We start from the raw sequence: 23,175 nt of genomic DNA on the forward strand, positions 1-23,175 counted from the left end.
TTAAATTGTTCACATCTCATTTTCACCATTTAACCAAAGTGTGTGATCCTGGGCAAATCATTTAATCGCGCAGTGTCTCAGCTGCAGCGCTGTAAGTGATTCTGATTCACTTCATAGCTTCTGTTAATATATCATGTTATTATAAAAAAGCCTAATGACTTTAGAGTTGCTCCATATATAATAATAGTGCAATTTAGGTAATTTGCACCACAAAGTTATTTGCCACATGGCTTACTTATGGCAATGTATTTTAAAGTCACTTCCACGGCGCCTCTAAGTTTCAAAGACTGATGATGCTCCTTGCAATGTCCTTTTCTGTGAATTCACTTCTGTTGGTGCAATCCATATGCAAATTAGGAGGTTTGCATGTATTTTGCCCCAGAGCGCCTGGACAGAGCTCTAATAAATGAGTTTCCTGCATCTGTAATGATCCTGCAGTTTTATTTTGCGTGTTAAAATGCCATCTGCCACTATTGTTACCAAAAAAGTAGATTGGGGCAGGGGTGGGCGGTTAGGGGGCGCAAATGAGACCGTATGGAATTACACGCACTGCATTTGTGGGGGAAAGTAGCAAGACTTTTTTCGTGGGCACCACTCTCCACAACTCTCCCCCCCCTCCAGTATTGCAAAGTATTGCAATGCTGGATAGCCCCCTGGGTGCTGGTGCATGGTATGCATGCTACTGGCATGAACGGTATAATCTAGATACCAATTGCCTACTGTCTGCACTGTACACCACTGCTCCAGACATTTGTTTGTGGCTAGTTCCAACGGGAATGATGGTCATCGCAGACGTACCGCAGCCGTTATCCTGTATTATTGCAGTGTTTTGATGTGATTGTCTCCTAACTTTGCTTTAAACTCCTCTTGCATCACAAATCGCCCTTCAGGGTATAAATCTCACAGGACCATGCACTCATCGTCATCCCCGACTTCTAACCTCTTAAATAACCTTGACCACGCATTCACTGTCCTGCAGACCGGGTCAAAGCTATAGGAGTCTGCGTGCCGGTCGCTGAGAATGACAAAACACAGATTCGTTGGCACTGCACTGTAAGTTTCCAGAGCAAAATGTATCAGTCTAGGGGACGCAGCATACCAGTGTCCGGTGTTTTGCACCTGTGCCAAAATATAGTATAATTCGAAGTCGGGTGCCGCAAGACCCCCTTTATTGTATGGCTCTGCTAACCCCTCCCAGCTCATCCGGACCACCCTTTCCCCCCCCCACCCCCACATAATCAATAGTAAGGGAATCACAATTTTGTGAAAAACAGTCTACAGGGCCATATTGGGATGTTACTAAAATAATGCAGTAGTTTAGGAACTACTACCATCTTAAGTAAAGACATCCTCCCATACAGTAACATTGGTGATTAGGCCCACAGTGGTAGTTTAGTGGTCAAGGCATCCAGATAGACCGCACCATTATTGGCATATAGGGAGCGGTGCAATCGGAATACCGTCACGTCCAAGAATCTAAACCCATCAGGGACCCACAGGAACCCCAACAAGTCAGTTAGTACTGGCATGTTGTCCGTCAATGGGAACAACTCCGATTTGGCCTCATTCATTTTATATCCAGAATGGTGTGTACATTTACAGACCTCCTCCAGTATGGGTCCCATATTCTGCTCTGCATCCCGAATATATAACAAGGTATCTTCGGTATACAATGATATGATTTGTGGCAGACCTGTTATTCAGATACCCTGGTGGCCATGGAGCTCCCGCATCTGGTGTGCTAGTGGATAGAGGACACCCCTGTCACATCCCACACCCCAGCCAGAAAGTCGTTGGCAGTCTGTTATTGGTACGGACCCTAGCCACAGGGTCACTGGGACCTCGAATAGAAATGTCCACAATACAGACTCGAAGGCCTTTTCTGCGTCCAGGAAAGCTGCGACTGCCCTGGCGCGGAGGTTAATCTTTGATACAATGCCGAAGAGCCTCTTGAGGTTAAGCGCAGTCAAACTTTCCGGAATAAACCCAGACTGGTCTGGATGCACTAGCATTGACATGTATGGCAGCAGCCTAGTAGCCAACACTTTCACAAATACCTTTGCATCTGTATTGATCAGTGATAGTGGCCTATATGAGGCCAAGTCCTACAGTGGTCTATTTGGTTTCAGCAGCACCATTATGATGGCCTCCGAAAACGTTGATGGCAACACACGAGTTTCCACCGACTCCTCCCATAGCCTCAGCATTCTTGGCACTAGTATCGACCCCAGTTCATTATATAATTCGATACCCAGGCTGTCAGACCCATTGGCCTTCCCAGATGCCAGTGTCGTTATAGCATCCCTTACCTCTTTCACTGTGATTGGTGCCTCCAGTGCTGCATATGCCTCTGTGGTTATACTCAGGAGAACAGTACCCTTGATATACCCAGCTAGCTCATCCACTGAGCATTTGTCTATATTGTCATATAGGGATCTTAGTAACCACGGAATTCCCCGTTGATATCCTCGGCCATGGTCAGTATACTCCCCACCCATCTCTTGATCCTGGTGATATGCTGCATCCCTTTTTCTGCCCAAGCCACCCCAGCTAGGAAACGTCCTGGTCTATCAGCTTCCCGAAACCTACGGGCTTGAAAATGCGTCACCATGCATCGAACCTCTCGGTCTGCAAGGCTTTTTTTTTACTTGCTTACGTGCTTGCCGATCCTTTCCTCTTTACCTGTGTTCAGCCTTTCCTACTCGCGATCCCTTTCACGCTCCGCTCCTCGCTTTACCTTCCTGTTTACCTTTTCTCCGCTCGCGATCCCTTTCGCGCTCCGCTACTCGGTTTACTTTCCTGTTTACCTTTTCTCCGCTCGCGATACCTTTCGCACTCCACTCCTTGCTTTCCCTTCCTGTTACCTTTTCCCCGCTCGCTGCTCCTCTCAGTTTCTGTGTCCGGAGCATTTGGCACCCCCGGTCTTCTACAGTTTCCTGACTTTAGAGATAGCCTTCGTTTCTCTGACCGGTATCCTGCATCTTCATTCATTCAGCCTGGGAGAACCTGCCATATACTTTACCTTTTGGAACCACTCCTCATCTCGCCTGCAGATCTTAATTCAAGGGTTTTTTCTGCCGTTCCGGCTTTTTCCCTTGGGGACCAAGGCTGGCCCACTGGGAGCCCCCCACGGCAGGTTTCCATAACTGCCAAGGTGGCCTCCGGAGGGGCCAGACCTTACTTGCACGATAAGAAGGTTAGAACACCTAAGGATCTTATCTCTACAAAGAAGAAGGAACGTCCCCGAACTCGGGTTACGGTAAAGGACTCTGTTTCAGAAGATTCAGGTGAGGAGAAGGGGGAGGTGAAGCCGAAGTCTGACAGCATACAACGCCCGACTACAAACATGGCATCCTTGGAACAATACCAGGAACTTGTTGCAGCTATGCAGAACCTGACTGCTGAGGTGCAATCCCTAAGAGCTGAAAACATAGTCCTTCGCCAACAAGTAGTATTGCGTTGAGATGACCACGGAGATCTACCCACGATGCCTCTCTCGTTCGGCAAGTACGATGGTCATCCAGGAGGTCTCAAGGATTTCCTAGACGCCTGTAAGGTATACTTCACATTCAGACCTCATGCATATGAGACCTGTCGTTCTAAGGTCGGATTCATAATTGCCAACCTCTCTGGGAATGCCTTATCATGGGCAACACCACTGGTCTCCAATGATGATCCATCTCTGAATAACTACGATCAGTTTGTGACAGCCTTTAAGGATCGATTTGCTAGACCTGAGGTTCTGTACTCCTCATTAGAAGCCATACTTGATGTCCGTCAAGGAAATACGGACGTGCAAACATATATCTCAAGCTTCCTCAGATTGGCTGCAAAGGCAGACTGGCCGGATTCGGCTCAACAGACAATCTTCAGAAGAGGACTTCAGGACGACATCAAGGTCGAGCTTGCTAGGATAGCCAGACCACCGTCATTTCGAAACCTGATGACCTTGTCTCTCCAGATCGAGTTCAGGCTGCATGAGCGCCGACAAGAAAGGAGACGCCAACGGGGAACCACACAGACTATAGGCCTGCCCTCCCAGACTCCAGTTCAGAGACCTGTTTTTTCCACAGAAGAGCCAATGCAGATTGGAGCAGCTTGCGGACCTCTGACTCCTGAAGAAAGGAAATGGTGCAGAGAGGCGGGACTGTGCATGTATTGTGGATCCTCCATACACCTGTTGAGAAACTGTCCAGAGGTTCCTCCTAGGAAGAAGGACAACTTCCACCCCCGGGCTGCTGCAAGGGAAGTCTCGGGGGACCTGCCAGTTACCCTTGCAACCACTCAAGAACCCTAGAAGATGGCGAAGAGAATAGCTTAATGGTATTCAAGGTCCTCTTGATGTTGTCTGAAGCGAAATCAGTAGAGGTATTGGCAATGTTGGATTGTGGTGCTGCTGGCAACTTTATGGACCTAAACCGGGCTAAGGAGAACTTAGTCTCTACAAGACCCAAGTCCAGACCCATTCCTGTCGAGGGAGTTGATGGTGAACCTCTTTCTTCTGGTCCCATCCTGAGGGAGACAATTCCATTGCAGATGAGAGTGGGCAATCACCAAGAACTCCTGGTATTCGACCAGATACGTGCAGCACATTTTCCTTTAGTTCTGGGAATACCTTGGTGGAGGAGGCATAATCCTCTTATCGATTGGTCTGCCAACAAGGTGTGCTTCGACTCTCAGTTCTGCAGATCTAACTGTCTGATTACAGCCGCGGCTAAGGTGGTGACTGGAGAAGGCTCCGAAGCTCCCAACTCCTTAACGGTAGCAGCAGTTCCGCTCCAATACCAAGAATATTCCGAAGTCTTCCTGGATACTCTCCCCAAGCAGCTACCCCCACACCGGGCAGAGGACTGCTCTATCGACCTGGTGCCTGATTCTATCGTGCCTTTCGGAAGGATGTATCCCTTGTCCATTCCTGAACGAAAGGCCCTCAGAGAATATCTGGACGCTAATCTGAAGAACGGGCTGATTCAGGAATCCAAGTCATCCTGCGGTGCATCACTGTTTTTTATCCCCAAGAAGGATTCAGAAGAGTTGCGCCCATGCATAGACTTCAGAGCACTCAATAAGATCACCATAAGGGATAGGTACCCCATCCCCCTTATACGAGACATCCTGGAGGCGGTTCAAGGGGCCGTGTATTTCACCAAGTTGGATCTAAGAGGGGCCTATCACCTCCTTAGGATCAAGGAGGGGGACGAATGGAAGACCGCCTGTCGCACTCCGTTCGGCTTGTACGAGTATAGGGTCATGCCATTCGGTCTTGTGAATGCCCCGGCGGTTTTCCAGAGGTATATGGAAAAGGTGTTTGCTGACATGTTATACCTATCTGTGGTGGTCTACTTAGACGACATCCTCGTCTATTCCAAATCCCTTGTCGAACACAGATCACAGGTCAAGAAGGTGTTGAAAAGACTCCTTGACCATCGGTTGTTGGTCAAGCCCGAAAAATGTCAGTTTGAAGCTACTTCTGTGTCCTACCTTGGATTCATCCTTTCTCAAGAAGGTATCGAAATGGACCGAAGAAAGGTAAAGGCCATTCATGATTGGAAGGAACCCGGAAACATAAGGGAGCTACAGAGCTTTCTGGGTTTAGCCAACTTTTATCGGCGCTTTATCCCCAACTTCTCACAAACTGTGCTCCCCCTTACCTCTCTACTTAAGAAGGGGGTACAGTTTTCTTTTGAAGGAGAACCTGAGAAGGCTTTCCAACTCCTTAAGGAAAGATTCTCCACGGCTCCCATCCTAATCCAACCTGATCAGACAAGGCGGTTTATCATGGAAACCGACGCATCCATTGGAGCTGTGGGAGCCATACTTCTCCAAGAATCTGAAAACGGTCTTGAGCATCCTGTAGCTTATTTTTCCAAGACCTTAACATGCAGCGAACGGAACTACTCCGTATTGGAAAGAGAGCTATTAGCTATCAAATTAGCCTGTCAGGAATGTCCTCATCTCCTACAGAGAGCTGCTCATAGCTTCTTGAGTCGTACCGATCACAGGAATCTCAGGGTTCTCCAGCAGATGGAATGCACTAATGCCTGCCATGCCCGATGGGCTTATTTCTTTCTACAGTATGACTTTGAGATAACGTACATCCCTGGTACTGAGAACAAGAAGGCTGACGCCTTGTCCCGAAGTAAGGGGGAAGTGTCGGGATTATATCAAGGACATGACTTTGTATTTCCCAAGCTCAGGATTCTAGCTTCCACAACCACTTTTCTCAAGGAACTTATACCCCTGTATCAGAGCTGCCCAGAGCTCCCACCTGCTATCACCCAAGGGAAGGATGGTTTGTATTACCATGAAGAGGCGCTTTATGTTCCCACCAAGAAGCTTCAAAGATGGTTCTTTCCTGGTGCCATGACTTACCCTTGACAGGTCATCCTGGCATAAGAAAGACATACAACCTATTGAGCAGGGGTTTCTGGTGGCCAACGCTCAGAAGGGATGTGAAGCAGTACGTCTCTACTTGTTCTGTTTGTGCCGCTAACAAGTATCAGACGGGTAGGCCAATTGGTTTGTTGCAACAGCCTTCTCTAGCTGAACGCCCCTGGGAACACATTTCAATGGATTACATTGTGGATCTCCCGTTGTCTTCTGGTATGACGGTAATCATGGTCACTTGTGACTCCTATAGCAAGTTGGCACACTTTTCAGCCTTTCGACAACTGCCTTCGACTTCAGAGACAGCTACCGTCTTCCTTCGTGACATAGTCTGCCTGCATGGTTTGCCTAGGACTATAGTCTCTGATCGTGGTTCCCAGTTCACCTCAAAGTTCTGGGCCACTCTCTGTCATGTTCTGGGAATCCATAGGGCTCTCTCCTCGGGCTATCACCCCCAAAGCAATGGCCAGACGGAAAGACTCAATGCCAGCTTAGAACAGTACCTGAGGTGCTTCTGTAGTCCAGAGCAAGAGAGGTGGTTTGACTTTCTCTCCCAGGCCGAGTTTGCCTATAACAATGCTATTCATACCACCATACAGATGAGTACGTTCTTTTGTACTTACGGATTCAACCCACACCATCTACCCTGGGTTAATACACCATCGACCAAGGTTCCGGCCTTAGATGAGGCTCTCAGAGATCTGCACGAGGTACAGGAGACAGCCAAGAAGGCTCATCTAGCCAGCCAGGGTTCCCAGAAGAAGTGGGCAGACAGGAGCAGACGCTCCAACCCCGACTGGAAGGTGGGACAATTGGTATGGCTGTCAACCAGATTTCTTCCCAGATGGATTCACAAGGGGAAGTTTTCCTCTAGATTTCTAGGACCCTTTCCCATCGCTCAACAGATCAATCCGGTGGCTTTCAAACTCCAACTCCCGGATTCCCTCAAGAGAATACACCCTGTCTTTCACGTCTCTCTTCTCAAAGCGTACAAGGAAGACCCATTTCAGAGGCCTGTACATAAAGGACTCCCCAAGGTGGATCCTGCCCCGGACGAGTACAAAGTGGCTCGTTTGATCGATTCCCGGTATCGCAAGGGCAGGCTACAGTACCTGGTACATTGGAAGGGCTATCCTAAGGAGGAGAGAACCTGGGAGCCAGACTACCACATACATGCTCCTCATCTTGTGAAGAGGTTCCATCGTTTTCACCCGGGCAAGCCGGGGGGACCCCCAAGGAAGAGGGGGTATACTGTCAGGAATCGAGGGTGGAAGCTGTGGGATCGCTGGACGCTCTAGTCCTCACCCTTCATGGCTGCCTCCAATATAAGTCTAGGCTCCACCCCCAGCTCGGCACGTTGTATCTGTGTATTGCTTTCTCTACTACCAACGCTCCGAGTTGCTCGCAACTTTCTTCTCTAGTTTTTTCCTTCTCGCTCACGGCTTCATTGTGAGCTTGTGTTTCTTTCCGTGTCCCGCTCCCCTTCTGTCCGCTCTGTGTTTGCTCTGTGTGTATATAGTGCTCGAAGTTCTTTCTTTTTGTACTCTGCTTTTTTTTTACTTGCTTACGTGCTTGCAGATCCTTTCCTCTTTACCTGTTCAGCCTTTCCTACTCACGATCCCTTTCGCGCTCCGCTCCTCTCTTTACCTTCCTGTTTACCTTTTCTCCGCTCGCGATCCCTTTCGCGCTCCGCTCCTCGCTTTACCTTCCTCTTTACCTTTTCTCCGCTCGTGATACCTTTCGCACTCCGCTCCTTGCTTTCCCTTCCTGTTACCTTTTCCCCGCTCGCTGCTCCTCTCAGTTTCTGTGTCCGGAGCATTTGGCACCCCCGGTCTTCTACAGTTTCCTGACGTTAGAGATAGCCTTCGTTTCTCTGACCGGTATCCTGCATCTTCATTCATTCAGCCTGGGAGAACCTGCCATATACTTTACCTTTTGGAACCACTCCTCATCTCGCCTGCAGATCTTAATTCAAGGGTTTTTTCTGCCGTTCCGGCTTTTTCCCTTGGGGACCAAGGCTGGCCCACTCTGAGCCCCCCACGGCAGGTTTCCATAACTGCCAAGGTGGCCTCCGGAGGGGCCAGACCTTACTTGCACGATAAGAAGGTTGGAACACCTAAGGATCTTATCTCTACAAAGAAGAAGGAACGTCCCCGAACTCGGGTTACGGTAAAGGACTCTGTTTCAGAAGATTCAGGTGAGGAGAAGGGGGAGGTGGAGCAGAAGTCTGACACAGCGATAGCCACAATTCGGCATCTTGCATCCCCCACAACGGCGAAGATATATCTGATCCCTCCCATGCCAGTGTCAGTTCTACTGGTGAGTGATTACAAAGGGTCCTTGGAGGAATCTCACCCTCCTGCACCCGTGTTACCCATGTGGTGAACAGTATCCAACAGTCTATTCTGGACTGTGCGTCATGGACCGTCGAATAATAAGTATATTCTGCCACCCCCGGATTACAGTCTCTCCAGACATCTGCTAATTCAATTTGAGTCATAAACTAGGTGACCATGCACGCTGCCCTGGATGGCCCTTGTTGGGTGGTTCTACACCGGTCCCACACACTATCCAACACCATGTTGAAGTCTCCTCCCCATATTATCGTTACGGCCGGCCCTTTTGTAATTATCTCAGCTAGGTCCCCTTAAAAACCGGGGTATCCTATATTGGGGCTGTAGGTGTTCACCAGTACCACCCTTGTGCATGAAAGTCTCCCCCACACTATCACATAGTGACCCTGTGGGTCTACGCTCCTCTTTTCCTCCTGAAAGCATAGTACTTCATGTATCAAGGTGAGCGCCCCCTGGCCTATGTCGAGTATTCTGTGTAGTATCGTTCACCTCCCCATCTGGGTGCAAATTCTCTGTTTAACGGCCCTTGAATGTGTGTTTCCTGGAGCATTTTCACCCATGGCTGGTGACGGTCCAGACATGCAAGAATCTTCCTTACTTTGATGGGATTGTTAAGGCCCCTGGGGTTCAAGGGCACATATTTTACTGTCTCACCTGCATTTTCCATTGGATTTTACAACACACACCTGGCAGCCCTCCATTATTTGAAGGTCCGGCCCCTCATGCTCCACTAGCAATACATTCACCAACTTTTTAAACATAACTCCCCTGCTTCTCCCCCCGGAACTCCCATCCCCAGACCCTGTGATCAATGCAACTTCCCTATTCAGCCCCTTATCTCTCACAACACCACCCCCGCCTTGATATTGGGCGCCCTCCCCTCCCTCACCAATGCCCCCAACTTGATGATGTAGCCCCATAACACCAATGGACTTCTCCTGTGCTGCGCTGTGAACAGAAAAACATACTTATGACAGCCAAGTTTCCCCAACCTAGCCTGTTTCAAACATTAGTCCTGCGTGCCATCTGTTATCACCACAAACAATTTGTTCAGCTTTGCTAATGACCAGTACAGTCCCCCAGATCATCTGATTCACCTCCCCCATTCCGGAAAAGGGTTGTGGTTATTTCTATGTTCCTGTGGTGGGAGTGAAATGGACACCTCCATGTAGGTCCAAGCATCTGATCGATTTTCGAAGAAGTGTGTGCGACCTCCGTGCTGTATCCGTAGTTTGGCTGGGAACAATAGAGCATACGGGACCTGTCTGGCCCTGAGAAGTCTCTTCACCAGGTCATATGATCTTCATTGTATCTGGACCCCGGCCGCAAAGTCAGGGTAGATGTGCACACTGCTGGCCTCTTATTGGAGCGTGCGTTTCTCTCTGGATAGCTTTAGGACAAGGTCTCTGTCTCTGTTATTGAGTATTCTTGCAATAATTGTGTGTGGTTGGGCCCCTGACTTGGGGACCGGAGCAAGGGTGCGGTGAGCACGCTCAACCAGAAAAAGTGGGGAAAAATGTGCCGCCCCAAACAGGGCCTCTAACAGATTTTCCACAAACGGCTCCATGGGCCCCTTGCATGCTGCCTCCGGCACCCCTACTATATGCACATTATTGCATTTGGAGCATGACTCTAAATCATTGCATTTGCACCAGATCTTTGCCAGTTCGATATACCTCGGTCATGCTGGCCCACCGTGTCTTCCACCTCTCCAATCCTGGTTTCTGCCTCAGTAATACAGCTGCTTTCTTTTTCCAATTTGGATTTTAGTGAACCCATGGTTGCCACTATATCATCCAGTTTGTCATTGACAGACATGAACCCAGTCTGCATAGCCACCATTAATTGATCTTCACGGTTGTCGGTGGGCAGCACTCTTGGATCTTCAACCCTTGGGGTCCTCGCTGGGTTGTTGGTAAAGAAATCCATGGGGCCCCATTTCTTCCCCATGCCTTCTGTCATGTCGTCTCCTGGTGGTTGTGTCTCCCCCACCCTGATACTGTATTTTCAGCTGGGTGGCGTACCCAGCGTAGCTCCAGTCACACAAATGTATCAAAGTGTCTTGGGGTATCTAGGGCAGTAGGTCCCCTTTTGATTGATCCCACTACACCACACTCAATCGAAGTTATCTGTTTTTTCTCTGGGGAATTTGATATTTCGGCTTGCCAGTACTGTAGCTTGTCTCTTTAAGGGAAACTTCTGTACCGGGCTGTTATTGGCCAATCTGTCTCTTATTCTTTCCCATGCTGCAGAGAGCAGGCCCTGAGGTCTGTGTCACGGGCGCACACCAGTGAGGAGCCCAGCACACCCGAGCAGAATGCCTGTTAATCTGGAATGTTATTCTGACAGGGCCCAACTCGTTCCACCTCTCGCTTCTCACCGCTGATCTCACCACGAAGCGGAGACCTGTCTGTATTCCTCACCTGTGGTGGTAGTGGATCGGCCCCTACCCATCCACTCTGTGCAGGGCATTATCTCTAATTGAGCAGGTCACCTTCCTCTGTCCCTTATAGTGGCAATGTGGTATAAATGTATCCACCAGTCATGGTCTCACCTGTGCCAATACCTTCTTACTTATAGTGTCCTTAGTTCGGGAGTGTGTATTTCAAGGACATATGCGCCCCTCTAGTGTTTTTCCTATGTTGGCCCTAACCTGTCACTTGACCCCTTGCTCGCCTCACCTCTTTTAGCAGGCTTTTGAGGCCAGTCCGTAGTCGCATGTTCCCAGCGTTCAGTCCTTCTTGCAAGGAGCGGCTCTGGGCCCCGCTCGCCAGCTCCGGATATTCAAATCTAACAATAAACAAGGGATAAAATGTGTTACTCTTGGCGTACCCTGAAAAAACATTCAAATAGGACGTAAGAGGTTAAGGTGAATGTCTAACTATCTTGTTAAGTTCTTTTTTAAAGTTGGTCCAACTTCACATGGTCATGGCTAGTTTTCTCTTGCTCTGTCTGTTATCGAAGTGCAAGGGGTGGAACAACGTCATCATCGTTTCTTGGCTACTCCACTCTGCAGCATTCCATTCCGCAGATTATTTAAAAAAAATGTTTGCAAGTCAAATATCTTTATTTGGATTTCTCCATTTAAACATATGCAATAATTACACAAAACAATGTTAAAATCAATACGATTTTCCCGACATCCCAATTAACCTACCATAAAATACTATAAAACATCCCTAAAAACCAGCTGTTCTGTAAAAATCCTGAAACCAGGTAAAATTACTAGGCACAGGTTTTTATTAGGACATCTCTATAGATAAGAACTTCTCGTGCACACTCACACAGGTTAAGAATAAAATCCTTGATATTACAATTCATTGTAAAACATAGTGCTTCTTGATAGGTACCAATTTTAGCCTTTCGGAAGTGTGGCCACTTGTTCTGTTGCTCATGATCATTGCCACATATTAGCCGATTGTAACTTTTTATCTGATATGTGACATTATGGGAGGGGGCCATCAATATGCACATCATTCTGAGCCCCTTGCCCAGAAGGGCCATGACACCTATGCCTGGGAAGGCTGGGAAGCCCAGCTCTGCTTCGGTCTTGTTCGGCCCCATCCGGGAGTTGCCACTTAATCGCCAAGGCATCCTCCAACACCCACCAATACTCCATTGGTGCTGAGAAAATAAAAAGGGATAGCTAAAAACAGTTTGAGCCAATGTTTCTTAACCACTGTACATGTCTCGGAGAAGCATTCAGTTCCAAAGTGGTTTCGATAAGCTGGTCAATTTCAGAAAGAAAATCAAACATTCAAATCAGTTTCACCCACGCCCACAAAGACAGTGGTCCAGTCTGAACAGCTAAGCCACGCCCCTAGCGCACAGGCGGAGAGAAGCCCAACATCGATGGAAAGGAATCACACCAACAAGAATTCCCAGTGGTAAAGTAGTGATCTCAGAAACTGTTCCATCTCTCAGTCTTTCCAATTTACAAATCAGATGGGCGGCTGCAGGGGTTCTTTGCTGCCATTTGTTGCCACAATGATCACAAAACGTGTATATGTGTTCATTAAATGGTTACATCATTTTAATGTTGCAAATTAAATGGTACCTTTTTGATGTTGTTATGGATCTGAACTTTACGTGTCACAAAAACACGTTCCATCTGCATCGTTCTAAGGGGGGTTTAAGGTCATTTCCATTCACAAGCTGGCAAACATACATCAAAGACTGCAATCATATCAACATTTAATATTAATTTGAAATTTAATCAAGAAGAGGAAAATCAAAACATATAGTACCGCACATGGGTGACTATAAATTAGGGGTAAATATCCCACCGATGGGTTCAGCGTCACACCTGATAGTCCGTGATTGTGATGCTCCAGTTGTCTAAGATGTGACTCTGAGCCACGAGGTGGAAAATGTCCCCTTGGTTGATAACCACCCACGTATAATATTATGTTCTATATGGGCGTAAATCAGCCCATTTAGAGTATCACTGGAAAGGCAGGGTCCTTTCTTCTAAGGGAGGGTTGAATGGAGGCAGGCAGTGGAATGCTGTGAGGAGAGACCTGATGAGCATGTGTTTCAGGGACAGCGCCAAGGTAGGTGTGCGAGTGTCTGATATCATCATAGTGAAATATGACTTTAATTTGTCACTATGGTGATGTTATGGCCGAGAGTTATTATTTTGTTAAGTGCATTACATGCACTAATAGGATTCAGTGGAACCCATATTCAACAATGGAATCATTATTTTCAATTTCATTTCTGTGCAGTCGGGCATCATCGAGATTTTACCTTCGGATTGTGTCTTAGGTTAGTAGATTTAGGGTGGGAATGGGAGATCTGGGATTGGTGTTTATTGAAAGTTTTGTGTTCTTGTGACATTATACTTTTAGTTGCCTTGCTGCTGTATCTGTACAAGGTGCCATCTACGTGTTACCGTTACTGGTATATCCAGTGCCTTAAGTGGCACTACAAATCGAGCCGGGGCTCATCGAGGGGGCGTGGCCTAACAGCGGGGGTCCTGCTGGCCCGTGAGGCCACGCCCCCTTGACAAGCCTCGGCTCAATGGGCTACTGGCACCCCTGCCAGGCAGCCTTTTGTAGAGATCAGCACCCTCTCCCCATGTGGGAGAGGGTGCTGCTCTCTGCATTTGTTTTCTATAGGCTTGCCTGGCAGTGGACAGCGCCTCGCCTATTCAGCCTTAATGGTGGCGCTGCCCTTCGCCAGCTGGGGAGGGGCAGCGTCACCATTAAGGTTGAAAGGGTGAGGCCGCTGGAAGCAGAGGCCTTTTTCCTAATTACTGAAACTCCCGCGAATCCGCGGGAGCTTCAGTATTTAGAAAGCAAGGCCTCTGCTTCCAGCGGCCTCACGTTTTCTCTATAATGGTGGCGCCGGCCCACAGGCATCCCTTGATTAAAGGGATGCCTCGCAGGTGCGGCGCCACCATTATGGCTGAAAGGCATTTTTTTCTGAAGCCTGAAGCTCTCGCACACGAGCGAGAGCTTCAGGCTGTAGAAAAAAAGCCTTTTCGTGTAGTGGCTGGGACTGCAAGGGGAGATTAGTGGGCCCTGGCAGGGCCCCGCCTCAAAACGAAATTTCGGAGCATGCCGGGGCCCAGCCCCGGCAGGCCCCGGCCCACTTAAAGCCCTGGGTATATCCTTGTGGTCTACTGCCCTTTTGGGGCATGTGCTTTATCTTTTTCTATCTTTCCTTTCTTTCCTTTCTTTTCTTTCTCCTGTTCTCTCTCCCTGTCTTGTTCTTCAACTGTGGTTGCGTGTGTTATAAAATGTCTCAAAACTTGAACTGTACCATGAGCGCTAAAATTCTGGATCATCTGAAGATCATCTTGTGGAATGTTAATGGTGAAATGTGGTGAAAAGGACTAAAATTCTGTCTCATCTACGTTCAAACTCTTGTGACATTGCATTCCTCCAAGAAACACACTTGGAGGACTCTGAGGCCGAAAAATTGAAAAGAGGATGGGTAGCGGATACTTACTTTTCTAATCACTCATGTAGGAAAAGAGGAGTTTCAATACTTATTAAAAAGAATCTGCCTGAATCAGTGCTTGGAAGTAGAGGAGATTAAGGAGATAAAAAAAGGTAGAATTATTTGTGCCTTGGTGAGGATTCAAGGTGTGGACATTCACCTATGCAACATATATGCACCAAATTTAGATGCTCTGTTTTTCTTTATGAGGTGGCTCAATTGCTTCAATGTTTTAACATGGACTCCATTATTGTTGGAGGTGACTTCAATCAGGTCATGGACTCAGCTTCGGATTGTTCTAATGGGGATTGTACCAGGACCCCGAATAAATGCAAAAGCTCCATGGCGAATTTAATTTGGAAGTTCAATCTGGCTGACATTTGGAGGTTGGAGCACCCGTCGGACAGGGATTGTATCTTTCATTCTCAATGCCATGATACATATTCTCGAATTGACTTCTTTTTGACTTCTGGACGGGGAACTTCAAGTTGCTATGATTCGGCTATTGGACTCATTTCCCTGTCTGATCATGCACCTGTTTCATTGCGCATGTCCTTGCAGTACTCTCTGGTTAAATCATCTAGGTGGAGAATGAACTCTTATATTCTGAAAAATGACCGGATCAGGCAGGAGGTGGCAGAAGAAATTCACAGCTTCGTCCAAATTAATAGAACTGCTGATGTCCAATTATCAACAGTCTGGGAGGCACTGAACTGCTTTGCTCGGGGGGTGCTGATTTCCAAAACTGGTAAAGAGAGAAAATTGAGAACTGAAGAAATTCAAAGACTCTCTTCTGAAGCTTAACGCTTAGATGTTCTATTTGCAGCAAGCAAAGATGAAAACACGAAGTCTGACTTGAGAAGGGCTAAGTATGATCTGAACAAACTTGTTTCCAGCCAGGTTGATTATGCCCTGTTCAAGCAAAAGATTAATTACTTTGAGAATGGTGAGAAAGCAGGGAAGTTACTGGCGCATAGACTGAGGGTGGGAGAAAACGATCGCTTTGTTGCTGCAATCAGTGATTTGAACAACACATTGGAAACTCAGCAAAAAGGTATCAACAATTTATTTCAAGGCTTCTACGAATAGCTCTATTACTCTGAATTAGCCTGTGATAAAGTTGACATTGAAAATTTCCTTTACAGTCATGTTTCTTCTCGTCTGACACCTAATGAGGCGGCAGCCCTTGAGGGAAGGGTGGATATGGAAGATATACAATATGCGATTTCAAAGCTGACTGTGGGTAAGTCGTCAGGCTTAGATGGACTATCTAATGAATTCTATAAAGCCCTCCCCGGTTCTGCACTGCAACTTTTGTGTGACGTTTTTAATGATGCTTTTGAGTCCGGTTCTCTGAGACATGCACTGATCACGGTACTTAAGAAGAAGGATAGGTATGCTACCAGGTGCGAAAACTACCGGCTGATCAGTCTGATAAACTGTGACTGCAAGATATTGGCTAAAATCCTGGCTGGACGATTGGAAAAGGTTGTCTCATTGTTGGTGCATGAAAACCAAGTGGGCTTTGTCTCTGGCAGGGCGGTGGCGGACAACATGAGACGCCTGCTGTTGACTATTGAGAGGGGTCGTGCCCAGCCTATTGCCAATGCGGTAGTCTCTCTTGATGCTGAAAAGGCATTTGATCATGTGAAGTGGGAATTTTTGTTTGTGTGCCTTGCAAAAATGAACTTTGGGCAAGACTTCCAACGTTGGGTCAAGCTATTATATGGCAATCCTTCTGCGAGTGTGATGACAAATTGACTTATTTTGGATGCTTTTAGACTTCATTGAGGCACAAGACAGGGCTGCCCGCTTTCACCTCTCCTGTTCATCTCGTCTATGGAGCCACTTGTGGTATGCTTGAGAGCGGATGAGAACCTTCAGCCCATTATTGGGAATGGCCAGAATAGCTTGCTTTGGTTGTATGCGGACGATTTGTTGGTCACCCTTCAGAGCCCTGCCATTGGTATCTCTCACCTGATGCGAGCTGTTCATTCTTTCTTCATGTTGTCAGGCTATAAGATTAACTGGAGCAAATCTGAGATCCTACCAATCAATAATCTGTGTCTACGGCATACATGTGCTCAGTTTCACTTTAGATGGTGTGCGGACAAGATGAAATATCTTGGCATCTGGATTGGAGCGGATATAGTGAAGCTACCTGGCATACATTTTGCATGGATCCTCCCGAGACTCAAATTTGGATTTGGAAAGGTGGGGTCTCTTGAAGTTGTCAACCTGGGGCAAGATAAACTGTACAAAAATGAATTTGGCACCTCGGATAAATTACATCTTGAGTATGCTTCCTGTTAGGATACCAAGGAGCATTTTGAAGGAAATCGATAGAATTTTGCAAAACTTTATTTGGAATGGGAAACCTCCAAGGCTCGCGATTTGGAAACTTCAACTCCCGCTGAAGTTGGGGGGAATGAACCTACCTAACTTCATGGACTACCATTTATCATTCTCCACTCACCACTTGTGCAAGGTTGCTGACTCTGTTAATGAACAGTCTGAACTGTTATCATGGGAGTGTGGTGTGGTTTCCCAGTTCGACCCTAAAGCTCTACTGTCTTCTAAAAGATTTAATCCAAAGTGACCAGTGCACTTACTTCATTTCTGCAGGACTGCTGGTGTGAACTCTCGAGTCGTTTGGGTACTGATCCTTATTTACACCCAGAGGCATCCATTTGGAAAAACCCAGCATTGAAATTCCAGGGCAAGTCCCTCTTCTGGATTGAATGGTTTGTGGCTGGTATAAAATACTTTAAAGATTTGTTTGAGGGTGGCAATTGGATACCGTACGCTCGACTTTCACAGTTACATGGCATGGTGGACTGCTCTTTTGCTGAATATAGAAAACTGAAGATTATAATTTCAGCTTGTGTTGAGGTGCCACAATTGTCTATTCAAAGTGCCGCCTGGGCAGTTGTGGAGATATGCTCGAGCGCAGCACACCCTGCTTCTACAATGTATGGAATCATAAAGGCTACTAGAAAAGGAGATCCACGGCTGCCGAACATTTGGGCTGATGATTTAGGAGAAGAAGTTGGATTGAGGTGTTGGCGGAGGTGCTGGACACTGACCTCTGCTGGAAATGTAACCGCTCAAGAGGTTCCCTCAGTCATTTGATTTGGTCATGTCCCAAAACAACGCAGTTCTGGGTAAAGGTATGTGAACCATTGAGTCTAGTCCTGAACATTGTAATTCCCATGAATGCTTCTTTACTCATTCTAGGCGATATTTCTATACTGGATAAAATTGACTTTGGCAAGAAAATGTGGTTGCTGCGTGCATGCATGGTTGCTAAAAATATGATATTGAGGTCCTGGAAGTCAAGCCTTTTTTTAATATTGATGAATGGGTGGAGGAGCTTCTAACTGTCTCGAAGTATGAGAAAGTCATCTACAAATATAAGGATGAAATTGAAAAGTTTTGGGACATTTGGAGCTGTGTTCTTGATGTCTATGGATGAACTTCAACTTTCATTCAGGGTTGCTGTGCCCCTGGCTTTGTAGATTATTGCCATATTCTCGTATCTGCTGCATGAATTTTTGCTTTTGTGATTTGCGTTCTTTGGGTTTTTGGTTCTCTTTCTTTTCCCTTTCTTCTTTTTCTTCTTCTTTTCTCTTTTTTATGTACCTCAATCCTTTTTCTTCTACAGGATATTTAGTGATAATTTATGATGAACTGATTATAAGATTAATGCCATATTGTGTTGTTATTTGCTGTTGTGAAAATAAAAAATGTTTTAAACACGAGACTTTACCTTCAGATCACAGATAAACCATGTTTGCCAAAATACCTAGTATCAGCCTCATGCTGCTAAGCAGTCCCTGCACTATAATAAGTGCAAAATCACATGCACTATGTTTCACACTCACCAGCGACCCTGTCTCGGAGATCTTCTCCTACGATAAGCGACCCTGGTAGTTTCACATTATCAAGCTAAAAAAAGAACGGAGCACTCTGAATTCTTTCTACCTGGGCCCTCATCACAGAAACTTTGCACAGGCACATGTGCAATTTGGCACGGTATTAGCACGGGGGCATAAATGGCCATGATGCAAAAAATGTATTCTTCAATTTATTTTTGCATCAGAGTAATATGTACCCTAGTGCTAATACCATCCAATGGGCCTCATTATGCTGCCACGATACCGACAAAGGTAGTTACCGTTTCCGGCAACCCGGTGCTGGGGCATTGCTGCCGGATTACAGGTGTCAGAGTGACGATGTAAATCCCCGTTCATAGAGTCCCATAGGACTCCATGAGGGGATTTGCTGTCATTACTGGCACTGGCAATGCCAGTGGTGGTAATTAGGTCTTTTTTTAGCAGTAGGGCGCCTGGCTTACATCCACCATTTAAATAGAGGTAACCCAGGTGCGCCACCGGCAAACCCGTAGTCGGCCGGTACAGTAAAGTGCTGGTATCGGTGAATACCGGCACTTTTATAGCAGACAGGCCGACTTATAATGAGGCCAAATATTCGCACTAGAACAGACTGCTCCCTGGTGCATAGATGCATTGGAACAATACATGTTTTGTCCTAAGGCAATTTTAGCCCTAGTGCTAATACCGTGTAAAATTGCACTTGGACTGGTGCAAAGATTCTGTAAAATGGCCTCAGATGCAATACACCATTGTTGCAAACTTATGTGACTCTAGCCAAAAAAAAGACAATTCAGCTTTTAGGCCCAGTGTTCACACAGTTTACTTTTAATTTCCACGATACGAATGCTGCAAGATTGCACCCTGCGCCCTGCCACAGAAAAGTGCGGGTCCCCTCTGCAGCCACCAGATGCTATCTGGCCTTTGTCTGAAGCACGAGGCTCTTAGCCACTCCAAGATGGCCGCCTCGAGTGCTTCCACCTCCTCACCCTGTGGAAACAGCACCTACAAGGCCTGATTGGCTCCCTCTCCAGCCAAGAGGCCAATCAGGACACCGAGTAGGCGTGAGCCGGCCCCCGTGGGAAGGCACTGTGGAAAGGCTCAGGTCCTGACTGAGCTGACCGAGCTGCAGGCTGCCCCAAAACACTTAGCCCCATCACCACTAGTACTGCCCACCACCCTACTTGCCCTAGCCCCCCTGGCACTTGATCCCACCCAGAGCCTGGACCTCACCATTGAAGCACACCAGACTATTTCGGTGTTCCGACGCTGTACTCCAGAGAGGTAATTCACATGTGACCACTGAGCACCCACAATGTGAAACTGTGAAACCACTTGCAGTAATATTTGATCACTGCTCCCAAGACTGCCACATGCTACCTATACCCAGTCATATTCTGTCCCAACTGTGAGCTATATTTCTGTATTGCACTACTGGTGCACACACATTTATTCATTTGAAAGTGCACCACCACTACAAGCTGCATCTAGCCTGCCATTATACTGTGTTTTTCTAATTGACTCAGCCTATCACTACACTGCATCTTGATATTGTATACAGCCTAAACCTACACCATGCCTTGATAGTTGCATCTAGCCTGCCACTATATTGTGTTTTGTAGCTGCTTTAGCCTGTCACTACACCCTGCCTTGGTAGTCGCATCTAGCCTGCCACTATATTGTGTTTTGTAGCTGCTTTAGCCTGTCACTACACCCTGCCTTGGTAGTCGCATCTAGCCTGCCACTATATTGTGTTTTGTAGCTGCTTTAGCCTGTCACTACACCCTGCCTTGGTAGTTGCATCTAGCCTGCCACTATATTGTGTTTTGTAGCTGCTTTAGCCTGTCACTACACCCTGCCTTGGTAGTCGCATCTAGCCTGCCACTATATTGTGTTTTGTAGCTGCTTCAGCCTGTCACTACACCCTGCCTTGATAGTCGCATCTAGCCTGCCACTATATTGTGTTTTGTAGCTGCTTTAGCCTGTCACTACACCCTGCCTTGGTGGTCGCATCTAGCCTGCCACTATATTGTGTTTTGTAGCTGCTTTAGCCTGCCACTACACCCTGCCTTGGTAGTCGCATCTAGCCTGCCACTATATTGTGTTTTGTAGCTGCTTCACCCTCTCACTACACCCTGCCTTGATAGTCGCATTTAGCCTGACACTATATTGTGTTTTGTAGCTGCTTCAGCCTGTCACTACACCCTGCCTTGATAGTCGCATTTAGCCTGCCACTTTATTGTGTTTTGTAGCTGCTTCAGCCTGTCACTACACCCTGCCTTGGTAGTCGCATCTAGGCTGCCACTATATTGTGTTTTGTAGCTGCTTTAGCCTGTCACTATACTGTGCCCTGATAGTAGCTGCTTTAGCCTGTCACTATACTGTGCCCTGATAGTTGCATCTAACCTAAACCTACTTTGTATCTAGACTGTTATTACACTACGACATGATAGTCGCACCTAGCCCATTAGGACATTGCTGTCTGAATTGCTTTCATTACCAGGTGATCATCCAATGCATTGTGCACTGTACCCGCCAATAGCTCTACAGCTACCAATGTCTAGCGTGTCACCCCTGGGCCCCTGTGTTCTCAGCCTACCCAGCTTTACGCTATAGTATAAGGTATAACACCCTATACGTCAGCAGAATGCATATTAGCACGACCCTATCAACATACGCCCCACTGTTGCTCCTACAACTAATACTGGTAACTATGGACCAATTTAAATATGTACCCTGCCCTACTATCCATAGAAACACTAGGCTTCGCGCAAGTCTTTCCACCCTCTACGAACCGCAAGCACCTAGCAACGTCTACTCGAACCGTCGTACCATTCCCAAAAACCAGACTAGGAACTTAATGCATCCACAACCACAACTACCTGCTAGCACTTTAACGAAAGAACCCACCCCAGCTACCTCTGACATCAACTGTCTGCCTAAAACAACTTCCATAAAAGGAGCACTGATCAATGCTAGATCAGTCGTGGCCCATGCCACTGAAATAGCCGACCTCCTTACATTAGATAACCTCGACCTCCTAGCAGTCACAGAAACCTGGCTACATGACGCAGCAGGTCCAGCCCTCTCCCTAGCAATACCCAAGGAGTATCAATTACTAAGACTAGACCGCCAGAACGCCAGAGGCGGCAGCTTAGCCATCATCTCCAAATCCAACCTAAATGTAAGATTAACACCACCGCCCACCCTGAAATCCTGCGAACTCCTGACCGCTAAATTACCAATATCCCCATGCCAAACCCTAACTATCTACCTCATTTATAGGCCACCAGGGCCCCTAGGCCTATTCGAAGAGGAATTATTCAGCCTCTTAGCGGGCAACACAAAAAAGTCATCCCAGACAATGATCCTTGGTGATCTTAATTTAGGTCTTAATGACCCAGATGACAAACAAGTGCAAGTTATTGCCACCATGCTTGAGGGACACGGACTCACCCAAAAAGTTCTCACCCCCACCCATGACAAAGGGAGAATACTAGACTGGGTAGCCACCTACAAACCAACCGTGGACTGACCACTTCCTCATTAACTTCCACCTAACATTCAACAAGATGCTCAGGACTGAAAAAATAATGGCACCATCGGTGCTCACTAGTGCCAAAAAAAATATAACACCTGACAATATCTTTACCCTACTCCTACCAACCATCAATGCCCTGCCAACAGATTCGGACCCAGATATCATGGTCAAAATATACAACAACACCATGGCCATAGCCATGGACACCGTTGCCCCATTGAAGAATTGTAAAAGTAAACAACAATCCCACCTCAATACTTGGTTCACCCCCCAGCTAAAAGAACTAAGATTGGAAAAAAAAGAAGCTTGAAACTATATGGCGTCACACCCCCACAGCTGAAAACAAACTTAAACTCAAACGATGCACTACCAACTACAAGAAAACTATCATTCAAACTAAAAAAGACGTCTACAACGACAGAATCTCCAACGCATGCTCTAATACAAAGGAATTATTTTCAATCCTGCGAGAACTTGAAACTCCCATACCACCACCCGATAATGTACCCAAAGACAAGCAATGGTGTACCAATATCCAAAACGCCCTCACAAATAAAATGAAAACTCTACAATCCACAATTGCCCTAAAAAAGCCTCGCTCCCTATCAGCGAAACCCCCAGTATGCCCACACCTACGACTACTCCCAATCCTAGCTTAACACCTTTCAAATTCGCTAAAATCTCTACTCACGAAACTGAAAAAATCATTGCCTCGCTTAAACTGTCAAACTGCAAAGGTGATCACTGCCCGGCGCAGATAATTAAGAATGCCGCCAGAGACCTAGCCCCCTTCGTTACCAATCTTATCAACGCCTCCTTCTCATCTAGCACAGTCCCAAGCAGTTTAAAAGAGTCCTGGGTTCTCGCCCTGCTAAAAAAACAAACCCTGGACCCCTCCGTCCCCACCAAATATAAACCCATCAGCACGGTCCCCTTCCTCCTGAAGATAATTGACAGAGTGGCCTATCTTCAAATTCAAAAATACCTGGAGACTAACCAACTCCTTGGCACTCGTCAATCTGGCTTCAGACCTCAGCACGGCAACGAGACCGCA

Source organism: Ambystoma mexicanum, chromosome 6p (assembly GCF_040938575.1).
Source record: "Ambystoma mexicanum isolate Mex_15411 chromosome 6p, UKY_AmexF1_1, whole genome shotgun sequence".
Lineage (NCBI taxonomy): Eukaryota > Metazoa > Chordata > Amphibia > Caudata > Ambystomatidae > Ambystoma > Ambystoma mexicanum.